The sequence below is a fragment of the Falco punctatus genome (assembly GCF_963210335.1).
Source record: "Falco punctatus genome assembly, chromosome: 1".
Classification (NCBI taxonomy): Eukaryota; Metazoa; Chordata; class Aves; order Falconiformes; family Falconidae; genus Falco; species Falco punctatus.
In genome coordinates, this window is record NC_137580.1 from 27,292,365 (window position 1) to 27,303,772 (window position 11,408).

Sequence of the window (11,408 nt, forward strand, 5' to 3'; positions counted from 1 at the left end):
GAACTGACAAGTTCAGAAGATGGGTCAAGCAAGGAAGCAGTCAGAACTTCCACACAGCAATGATTAAATGAGTCTGACTTGTGAGCTGTTGAACAGAAAAACCCCAGCCTCCTCAACCTTTGCAGTTCATATGAGAGGCAACTGTGCAGTTACTCCGCATCAGGCTGCCGATATGACAGCAAGGTTTTTTTCTATAAATCAGCTTTCCTTCTCCCCTCCAAGAAGCTAAGCAAAACTTCCAACTGTACAGCAAGGTCTTGTGAAAAACAACTGGTTCAGCTCTTCTGTGCGTGGCATTAGTGCTGAACCCTGCAAATGGAATCAGGGGCACTGGTACTGACTGCACTTCACCACCAATTATTTTAGCAGAAATATCATACTACTTAAGGATTAGGAGGAGCCCTGGCCTGCAGCCAAAGCTCTGGAACGCAAGCCGAAACTAAATACCACTTCTCCCTCTCTGTTTGACCCCTGACAGAGATTTACATTGTCTTCACTCATGCCAACAGATTTCTCTAGCCACCTAGCAGGATATATAGAAAAATACAAATGAGAATATGTGTTAGGCATGTCATGATATGTCACTGCTGAGTGACCTCTTGGTCCTTTTATGCTTCCATCAACATACATGAAATGACATTCTGCTCTGCTCTGGTGTCACAACACAGCATCCATTAGATCATTCTATAGGGCTGCTAGTTGCAAGCTTTATATTTTTTTTTTAATTTGAGGCTTCAAACAACACTTTTGGCCTGGCTTCTACTGTGAAATAAGATTGTTTGATATCATACCACAGGTTGCTCTCTGTTTTCAAATAGTTTTAATTTAACTTAAACTTGCACTTGGAATCATGATGCACCCTTCTGTTACAAGGATATTCTTTTTATCCCATAGCTACTTACTATCTGCTGTTTCCTTCTGGAGCAATGGCTTGCTGTGGGCAAGTCCAGAAGTCAATTTGACTCCAAAATTACTCTTATTTTCCATTCTTTTTTCATATACATTCATTAAATGCTGACTTCTAAAAGATTCTTTTCAATTCTGTCAGCAGCTTCAGACATGGCCCTGAATAATGTTCCACCATGCACTCTGAGCAAGTAGTTTGGTTTTGTGGTAATAATCACACCTAAATATTTACCAATACAACCAGTATTTATGTCACTTCTCAAATAGGTTAAGAAAATTAAATAGGCTACTCATAAAAAAATGGTCCAGCAAAATGGTACTATATTCTTGATTACAAACATACAAGTTCATAATCAACTATCAAATGAAGAAAATTGCTCACTTGCTGCCCTTGACACTTGCTGCTATTTCCTTAATAGAGCTCACAGAAATTAATATGCTGATGACTGAGGTCTTCTATGTCAGCCCCATACAGACCTGAAAAAAAAAATTGGGCTGTTCTACCACTGAGAAAATCTTTGTAAAAGAAAGCTTGCTAGGTAAATTACATTCTGAATGCCATTCCTTTTTATTCAATTGCATATCGGCAGCCAAAATACTTACATCCAACTTTTCAGTTAATCAAATTATAAAGTAAAAAAAGCATCAAGTCATCCACGTATCACTGAATGTGTTTCACATTCCTTCCAGCCTGTCATTTTTCTCACCTGCAAGCATTTCTACTTTTCCACATTACCTATGACTTTCAGCATTTCCATAAAACAGGTTGTGACAAATTTCCATTTCAGCACTTACAGGTGTTAAAAGTATAATCATATTCATCGGCAGCTCACAGGTATTTGCTATTCAGGAGATGTGTATTTTTATTAACTTCGACCCACGATGTTCCATGCTTTCTCTGGGCTTAAGAGCAGGCACAAATCCTATCACCTGCGCTGCTAAAGGCTCCCACAGCAGATCTGCCATATTATCCTCTCTCCCAAATACAACACAGCATACAAAGGTCTCAATCTTTTCAAACTGCACTATAAATAACCACATTTGTTTCATACCTCTCATGAGCCCGGTTTCGAGAGATCGCTCCCTTGTTAATTTAGTAGGCGAATTTAAAGGGCCATAACAACGCTGCGCCAGTGTGGGGCATTGTAAGGTCCAACCCAACTGCTGCCGCGGGGAGGCCGGTGTCACCCCCACAGGAAGAGCCGCTGCGTCGCTTCAAGAAGGAGCAGGTCCCGGGAGGAGTTACACCGCGCGGTTCTGCACCGATGGCTGGAAGGTGCAGGCGAGAGTGAAAAAAAAGAGCTAAACGCAGACCGGGGCGCATCAGCGGTTAAAGTCAAGCGGGTCTCGTTACTCTGACGAGACGCAGGCTCTCCCAGGACCCCGCCACAGCTGGCCGCTCCCGTCCCGCCGCCCCACAGAAATACTGTCCCCAGAGAAAGCGCTGCGACTTTCCCGGGAGCTCCCTCACCACCGACGGCGCGACCCTTCCGCGGGAGGTGGGAGGGCGGCACGGCGCCCTACCCGCGCCACAGGCACGGCGCGGCGCCCCGGCCCGGAGCCGCCCCCCGCCTCACAGCCCGCTCCCCTCGGCCGGCCGCGCGCCGCCGCCACCCCGGAGGCCGCACACGGCGCACGGAGCAGCCCCGCCGGCCCGCAGCCGCCCCCCGCGGCGGGTCGCTTCGTTTCTCTCCTCAACTCTTTCACTTCCTCACAGCTAAACCCCGTTCTTCCTCCTTCCTCCCCTCCCGAAACGCAGCTCGGCCCCACCAGCGCTGCTCCCGCCGACCGGCCCGCAGCCAGCGGGGGCACAGCGGCCCCCGCCGCCGTCCCCCGCCAGGCCCGGAGCCGGGGCCGGGGGTGCCCGGCCGCCGCCGCTTACCGCCGCCTCGCCGCCGCAGGATGTGCTCGCCGCAAGGAAATGCCTTCGGCGGGCAGCGCCCGCGGGCTGTCAGGCGCCGCCTGCCCACCTCCCGCTGAGGGGAGCGGGGCAGTGAGCCGCTGACGGACGCCGGGCCGGAGGAGGGGAGGCCACACCAGCACCTCAGGGCACCGGCCGGGCCGGGCAAGGGGGCTGCTCGCCGCCTCCTGTTTAGGGCCGGGCCGCCCCACCCCTACCTGCCGGCGGGCGGAGGCGGGGGAGGGCCGGGCAGTGCACCACCAGCTACCGCCCGCCGCCCCCCTCCTGCTGCCCAGCCAGTGCGGGTAAAAATAGCAACAGGCGGCGGGTCCCCGGCCCGGCGGGGGCGGGAGTGACAGGCGCCCGCCAGGGGCGGCCAGCGGCTGGCAGCCGGCGACAGACGGGCGCCCACGTCGCGACAGCGGGCAGCTGAGGCCCCCTGCCCCGGCCGGTTTCGACCCCCTGGAGGAGCATGTCGGCGGCGCTCCCCTGCGCGCCTGTCACAGCCTCTCATCTCCCGCAGAATACAAGCCATTGCCGCCTGGGCTGGCGAGCGCGGGCTGGCGGCCAGGTTAGCTGAAGCGGCGAGCAGAGGCGGGAAGGCGGGAAGTTCGCTCGGGGAACTGGAACGTCCCGCACCTGGAATTGCAGCCGTCGCGTTCCCCCTTGGGCCTGGGCCCAGCCCCGGCTGTGGGCAGCCTGCTGTGGGCTCACCTTCCCCGAACCACCTTCGCACCTTGCCTCCCACTTCTTCCCTGCACGACAAGCCGCACACGTATATGTGTATGTATATGAAATGTCTGTAAGAGTTGGCGCTAGTTAGTCGTTCAGTTGCCAGAGAGTGAATGGAGACTTAATTATACTCCTCAGCTCTTTCCAGATGATCAGGGCACCCTGCATATCCATTCTGCAAACCACTTTTGCACTCTATTGATTTCAAGTCTTCTTGACAGTAAGACCACTGATTTACTTACTTTTAGCCCGAGCACATTTGTAGAATTGAAGCTTTCTCAAAGAAGTTTGGTCAGCTGCTGCACATGTGCTCCGCTGTGAGGGAAACAGTCAAGTAAGCTGTCAAATGCAAGCACAATGTTGCCCTAGATTATGAAAAGCAAGTCACAGTTTGGTATGTAAGCACAGCCCTTGCAAAGTGTATGGTGGTTGTATCTACGTGGCTTTTGCTTGCTAGGTGTACTTTCATAGGATTGTTGATACAGGAATCGAAGTGTGAGCAGTTCCCTCAGAGCACTTGTTCCCAATCTGTACTTAGTTCATGGTTTGCTGTTTCTCCTTCAGATGTGGGAATAGGTATGAGCGCCTCTTGTTTTTCAGTGACATCCTTTACATTCCTTGGGAATAGGAATGCCACCTCTCTGTAAACCATGCCTGACTTGTGTTTTTAAACCATCACAGCTAAGGACAATGCTCTTATTCCAGTTATGACCCACCAAACACAGTATCTGAGACAAGTGTGTTCTTTTGCTCATTTTAACCCTGCTGCCCTAAGCACTGCAGGCCTCTGGTAATCGTGTTCTAGAAGATGGTGAACTGCAGTCCCCACCCAGACAGCTCCTGCACTTCAGCCGGGGCTCATGCATTCCCAATTACCAACCAATGAGCTTAAGAAGATTTTCTTTACTGCTTCACTGTTGCCTCCAGAAGGTGATAATGAAACAGATAAGGATCCTATAGGACTAATTCTTGCTGCTTGGGGTAATCTTTGGATAACAGAAGTCAATACTAGAATGCTATGAATCCTTTCTTCCTCCTCCTCTTTGATAGCTGGGAAAGAAATGAGACTGTGCTTGAACTCATTCATGGTGCCCGCTATTATTTTTCCTGTTATCTCTGGCTCATAGGTTTTAATTCTTTGCCTGGCAGGGTTTTTTTTTGTCAAATTACTCATGTTCTGATACAGTATTTTATAAGCAAAGTGAAATGCCTTGGATAAGAACTACACTTGTATTGGTTTAATAGCACCATTTCCTCTAATGTTGGGAAAAGTCCTCTTTTTTCATTCAGGTAGATATAAAATACTTCCTTACAGTTAATAGGAAACAAACATGAAGTATTTGTATTGGGCAAACACCTTGAAAAACTATTCAGGAACAGTTCAATCCAGCCAATTTCTATAATGCTTATTGGTAAGGTGTGGTAAAAATGTACTATCTATGTGCCTCAAAAAGAAAGGAAATTTTAGTATAACATTTGCAACATTTGGTGATAATTTTATTTTAGGATATTTTGCTTTTTAATTAAAACTGATAAAAAATCCAAGTAATAAAAACACAAGATCTGTCAACGGTTTTAGAAGGTATTTGAGAACAACGTATTACTAATGAGATAGAGTGAAGAAACAGACAGGTCACAGTGAGCATCTGGAGGAAACTCCACCGTTTTCAGCAGTGTACATGTATGTAACCATTCATTTCAGTGCTGGTCATACAGACTTAGAACAGTGCTATGATGGAAATTAAGTTGTTTGCAGAGACAGTTTATAAACAATGCACAAGAGTTTAAAGCTGAATGAGATGAAACAAAGTGTGTTTATGTATGAACACACTTTGGTGCCAGTGGTGATAACAAGGGAAAAAAACAACTCTCATGGGACAAAAGAGTGCTTCTGAATAGCCATGCGGTAAAGCTGCAACTGCTCTTCATGGTCTGTTCTTGCAGTAGAAGGGTATTTTAGTGTTATGTAGCTCATGAGTTACATAAGGTGATACAGAAATGGAGAAGATGGGCTTGTACGTATAGTCACCTCTTTCTGGTTTTCACACCTATCAGGCAGGTCTGCAAGGTGTGGTTCCCATGATTCAACATCCACACTTACCTGAAGACAAGTATTTAGGTGCTTTATTTGAAGAACAAGCAGGGCACTCTGTCTTTTATGTCTGTTTAACCAGCATGCAGGAAGGTAGTTTGTTTTCTACTCTGCCTGAGAGTGTTCAGCCTGCCTTCCCTGAAAGTTATCAGCAGCCTCCAGGCTGCAATGGACAGCATTCTTTATCTCTGCTTCCTGAGAAAACTATGACTTGGGGTGGGTGGGTGGGTGGGGGAAGGAGAAACCAGAACAGGGGTCTTACGTTCCAGTCCCTAAAAAGGGAACACTTGCATGCGTTCCAGGGGCTGGAATCCCTGTGCTCAGGTGAAAGCCCTGAGCTTTAGACTTCCTAATAATTTTTGATTTTCTGAAACAGTAGATCTCTGATCTTTTTTCCTTCACAGGCTAGTTTTTCTTTACAGTAGTCTGTTAGCTAAAACATACTACTATCACATTAAATTCTTCAGACTGAGGAGGAAAATCAGCCTGGGCTTTATACATCCTGGAACCATGATCTATAAAAGAACACCAGTTTAACCATTATTTCTTTATCCAATCCCACTATAAAACAAATAAAACCCCACCATGCCTTTTGCATAGAACTTGAATTCACAAGCTAATATCAGGCATGCTATGAGAACATGTAAGCAATGAAGCCTCTCATGTAGGCTAAGGAGGAGAAGCATCTACTCACTTGATCCCAGTTGGGGTAGGATTGCAGATCAGTACAAATTTAGGCTGAATGTGCCTGGCCATGGGGTAAGGGCAGAAATAGGGGCTGCTGCGACTCTGGATTTACCCTTTGAAGTATCACGAGGCAAATGGGCAATTTTAGATGCTTTCAGAGTTCAAGTTGCTCCAAGTTGGGCAGCAGTTGAGCAGTAACTACGAATTTGAATGTGGGCACCTACATTGTGTTTCAGTTGCATTATAAGCCTCTGTGCTTTTCCCTCTGAATTACCTATAATGATGAATTTCTATTGCTATTATAAAACAGCCCAAGTTTCTCTTAAATCTGTTTAGTACCTTATTAAGGGCATGATACTGTTTGGCAGTCCTTTGACTTAAGTGAGCTCTGGATGAAGTACTACATTCTTATCCAATGATACTGTATCTCCAGATGCTATTTATATATAGTTCCAGACATTTCATAAACAAAATTTGAATAACTGTTATTATAACACGTTTGCCTACTTCATATGCTGTAGGAAAGCATACCAGCAACATTAATGATCATAGACAAGAGGCTTTCTGTTATCACTGATCACGTAAAGAATCAAAAAAGAGTTGAGCTGCTTTTACAGATCCTGCCTGCTGCTGCCTCTGTTTTTGTGCATTTCAGATGTCATGATTAATCCTCCCTCCCTTCATTCCCATAAATACATTTGAAAATCACTTACCAGTGATTGTGTGAGTATTTTAAGCTTTTCCTTTTGTTTGGAAGCTGCTGTTGCTATGCCATCATTTGTATTCCATTTTATTTAGGTGGGTGTTAGGATATGATTGGACAGTTTAATAGGCTGATCCCATTATGCATAGTGTTCTGATGGTGCACAACCTCATTTCAGTTGCTGTACAACAGAGAAATGTTGGCTTCCTCTTGGAAGTTGAGCAAAAATACCATCCTTGATGAATTTGTGTACTTATGTAGTGCAAAGAAATATGATGAATTAAAGCAATTCAGCTTAGTTTAATTATCTTTGATTACTTTTGTATTTATGGGCAGAGAACAGTTTTGTTAGTGATTATTTTTATTTACAATTAATTTTTAGATTTTTAGATTTATGTATGGAATCCAGTTGCCTTCAGCCACAGAATCCTGGAAGTCCCTGACCTTGTAAAAACTTATGCTGGTGCTTAACAAACTCTAATTTAATATAATTTTAATGTTGCTATTTGCAGGGACTATTAAAAAAGGATAAAAGATTTGCTTGTTGTCAGTGTGTTAAAACAAAACCCACAATCACTGGAACTTTGAAAAGCAATAGCGAGACGGAAACTTAATTTACAGAAACTTTGTAGGTGAATTAGTTACAGATTCAAGCGCATACTTGTACAATATGAAACTAATTGCTTATATATTTAATATTCTTTAATAGTGAATTCCATTTATCCTTATATGAAGTGCTATTAAGCAGCAAAACCTCAAACAAATCCTTCTGCAACTTAAATACAATACTTGCGTTTTTCATAATATTCTGTGGACTAAGTTCACAGCCTGTAAGGAAGATGAATTGTATTTACTTCCTTCCACCCAAACTGTTTCATAAGTTTACTGAAAAAAATAAAATTCAGGGGTGGATTTAAGTCATGACTTAGTAAACAAACTAATAACTTTCAAGTGAAGCCCATCAGTCTACTCTTAAAGCATTACTATATTTTGAGGGGTTTTGTCAGAGTTTTTAGTACTATGCTAAGTTCTCGATCTAGAGGCATTTTCCCCACTAGCCCCATAGGCATGATTCCCTACAGGATTGAACGTTTACAGCTTTCATTGGAATTACATGTATTCACCTGTTACAAAAAAGGGCTCATTTTAAATGGTTTTGGTAAGAGGAATGTGTCTTTCTATAGGAGTAGCCAGGGGTTCCCATACACTTGAGTTCAGTCTGGGCTGTGAGCATTCTTTATTCTAGTCATGGCAATTCCCATTTCTGGATAAAATATTAGTGCCTCTGCTCCCAGTTCAAGGCTGGTTATTCACAAATGACATGGTTCTGGGTTTTTAACATCCACCCTGAGACTAATAATCTCTAAATTGGCTTCATCATCTTACACAATGCTTTGATGGAGAAATTAGACCAGCTGTGAAGAAGCTGTAGTTTAAACACCAATTCCAACACACACCACTAACTTCTCTCTTTGGTATACTCGTACTGCCTTTGTTTCAGTTCTTTATTTCAGTTCTAGATCCTCTTTCTCTGATGCAAGGCAAGGTTAGTAAAGACTCCAGCAACAACAAGTTTCATCTTGTAATTCTGCAGTCTGTCATGATTGTTCAATCAGCTTGATAAACCACTGTGTTGGTTTTTTTTTTGTTTTTTTTGTTCCCCTCACCCAAAGTTGTGAACTTCTGTTTGGAACAGAACAGGGAATAGAGCAAGTAAATTCCTCGTCCTCGGGAAGACAGAACGATAGAGACTGGGTCATCATCTTGACTATATCTCTACTGTTTCTGCGGATGCTCTAAAGCCATGTTAAGGATGTCTCTGTATACATCAGCTCATTGCTGGATGTGCTGCCAGACTTCTAAGACATTTGCAGAGTTGTTCAATTGCATCCACTCAGTGTACAACACTCAATCTCTCATCGGCCTTTGTGGGATGGCTATAAAGGCCCTTCTGGCTTGCCTTTTACCATATTCACTTGGTCCATAAGACCCTCTGTATAACCTAAAAAGAAGGGGTTCTCAGCCTGATGACAATAAATCATGATCTTGCTGTACCAGTACCTGGTATAGGTAACCAATTTAGGGGATCAGTTAGGTGGAAGATGAGAGAGGGATGAGGACATTCCCTCTAACAGTGTAAACAAGGAGAATGGTGAAGACAGTGACAATAGGGTCTGCCACATCATCGTGGCCCTACTATCAGCATGTTACCAGAACCAGCCATCTACTCATCCACCCCAGCACTACCAGGGACTGCCTGCTCCTAGGAGAGATGACATCCCTAAGGAGATCTCCAGGCAGGACAGCAGTAGTAAGTAATGCATGTAGATGATCCGCAAATAATGGCAACAGCTCAGCAGAAACCCACAGGAATGTGAGTGATAGACCAGGTTGTCCAGTTCTCCTTAGCACCCCTCAAGCGTGAAGCACCTTGGCAGACTTGGCTAAGGCTGAACACAGACAGATTTCCTAGAGAGAGGAATCATTAGCAAAATCCCAACATTCATCCTCCCATTTCTCATGTAGCCAGTACACTGAAATAAGGCCCCTTCCTCTATTCTGGGGACCACGTGCCTGTCTCTCCCCCTCCTCCCCGCAACTTGACTCTGGGCTAGAGACAGGCACAGACAGTCAGGAGTGTATGTGCCAGGCCAGTAGTGACAGTGATTTGTTGCAGCAGATTACTACCCAGAAGCCAAAAAGCCCAATGCCAGCAGATAAAGAGTGCTATTCCTTGAAGAACCAACTGCATCTGCATGCAGAGTGAAACAAGTCATAGCTGAATACAGATGGCACATGCATCACTCCCATCATGACACAGAGAAATTTCTTAAGCTTTTCAAGAGGTTCTTTCCCCACACCCAGCTGCATAACCAGTGCAATCTTAAAGTTGTATTGAAAATAACAAGGATAGAGAACTTGAGTTCTGGGAAGAAAATTAAAGCCTTAAAGTTTTGCATTTATAACAAGTATGTAGCTCTGGTTGTGAATGTAAGTCAGTCATAATTTACAGATAGCAAACCTGATTCCTTTTCTCCTGCAAGCTTCATCCTTTTCCTAATTCTGCCAGAACTGATGCTGCAGCTGAACATGACACCTTGCATCAACAGTTATCCCACATACCCAAAAGGCAGCATTCCTTCAAGGCAGGATGTTCCACATAGAAAGGGTCTTGCTGGGAATGGCAGAGTGAACAAATTAAGGTAAAGTTTGGAGAATCACGTGCCCCAATCTTCCACTCTGCTTCTCATCCTCTTGATCTTTTAATCAATGTGTAAAAGAGCAATAGCACATGGGAGCTATTTCCTTTCAGCACTGTTCTCCTACTTGAGCACACGAGGATGCAATCTCCCCATGTTATCTCAATTTAATCTTACCCCTTACCTTCTTCTTTCAGCATCTCCCTGCTGCCTCATCACAAATGAAGGAAAACAGGACCTCACGTGCTGAGGGGCAGGGGAAAGAAGAAAAGAGGAACCTTTGCAATAGCAGGGTTAGGGAGCAGTGGGTAGGATTCCTGCTTGATTTCTCTTCTTAGCTCTTGCCACATTGAAACATCACAGAAACCTCAGAACCCCAGGTGCATGCTTTTTTCTGTGATGTGTCAGCACCATCTTATACTTGGTCTCACAAATTTGTACCACACACCTGTTATTCCAGGCCTCCCAGGTACTGAGGAAGCAGAGGAAATAGAACAAGGTAACATCTACTACAAGTACTTCAGATTTGGACTATGTACAAACCTAAAGTTGTCATTTTAATTCCTTAATAATAGATCCTTGTTTTCATGCCCTCCTCTTATGGATGGTCTTGAAATCCCTCCCCATCTTAGCTCTAGATGATAAGGCATGAGTTGGACTTTGAACTCTCAAAATACTTCCAGGGACAAAGATAAGATTACTAACCCCAACATTTTAAGACTGGTAACATTACCTTCAGATTTCATTTTAAAAAAGTTTCTTTATTTAGAACCACCACCCCACCCCAGATTAATAGACTTTTCTGCCACAAGGTCAAGTGGAAAGGGACTGGTGATCAATCTATCTCAGTGTCTTAAGTAGTTCTACTTTCCTTTTGAGCATCAGTTCAGGTTTAGAACATGCCAAATGCACTGGTTTAGCACACTTAACATGCAAGAAAAAAAGTCTAAATTGCTATGTATTTAATTTAAGCCTTTAATTAGTTCTTACAATTTCTTTTCAGAAGGAAAGGACAGTGGGAGTTTATAGGTGTAGAAGTTTCATCCAATGTGACAAAGCTGACTGCACTGAAGTCAGTATTGAGATTCCCTTCACAGTTACTACTACATTCAGTAACCTCTATGGTCCTATTTAAGAGTATGGACTGCACTATTCAAGGCACCAAATAAACACATATCAATAAAAAAC

At 44.4% G+C, this 11,408-nt stretch overlaps 1 protein-coding gene across 6 annotated transcripts in view; it reads right to left on the reverse strand.

Moving 5' to 3' along the window:
• Positions 1 to 2,977, reverse strand: part of TBC1D1 (TBC1 domain family member 1) — a 113,311-nt gene extending 110,334 nt beyond the window's left edge. For 2 of the 6 annotated variants that reach the window (XM_080397096.1, XM_080397095.1), the window contains exons 1-2: positions 2,789 to 2,964; positions 1,959 to 2,175 (exon numbers count right to left, since the gene is read on the reverse strand). The gene's annotated coding sequence lies outside the window, so the exon portion shown is untranslated. Of the gene's footprint in view, positions 1 to 1,288; positions 1,384 to 1,958; positions 2,176 to 2,788 lie in introns of all 6 variants that reach the window. The other 4 variants (XM_080397092.1, XM_080397094.1, XM_080397093.1 and 1 more) reach the window with 4 other exon arrangements.
• Between the last annotated feature and the right edge of the window lie 8,431 nt (positions 2,978 to 11,408).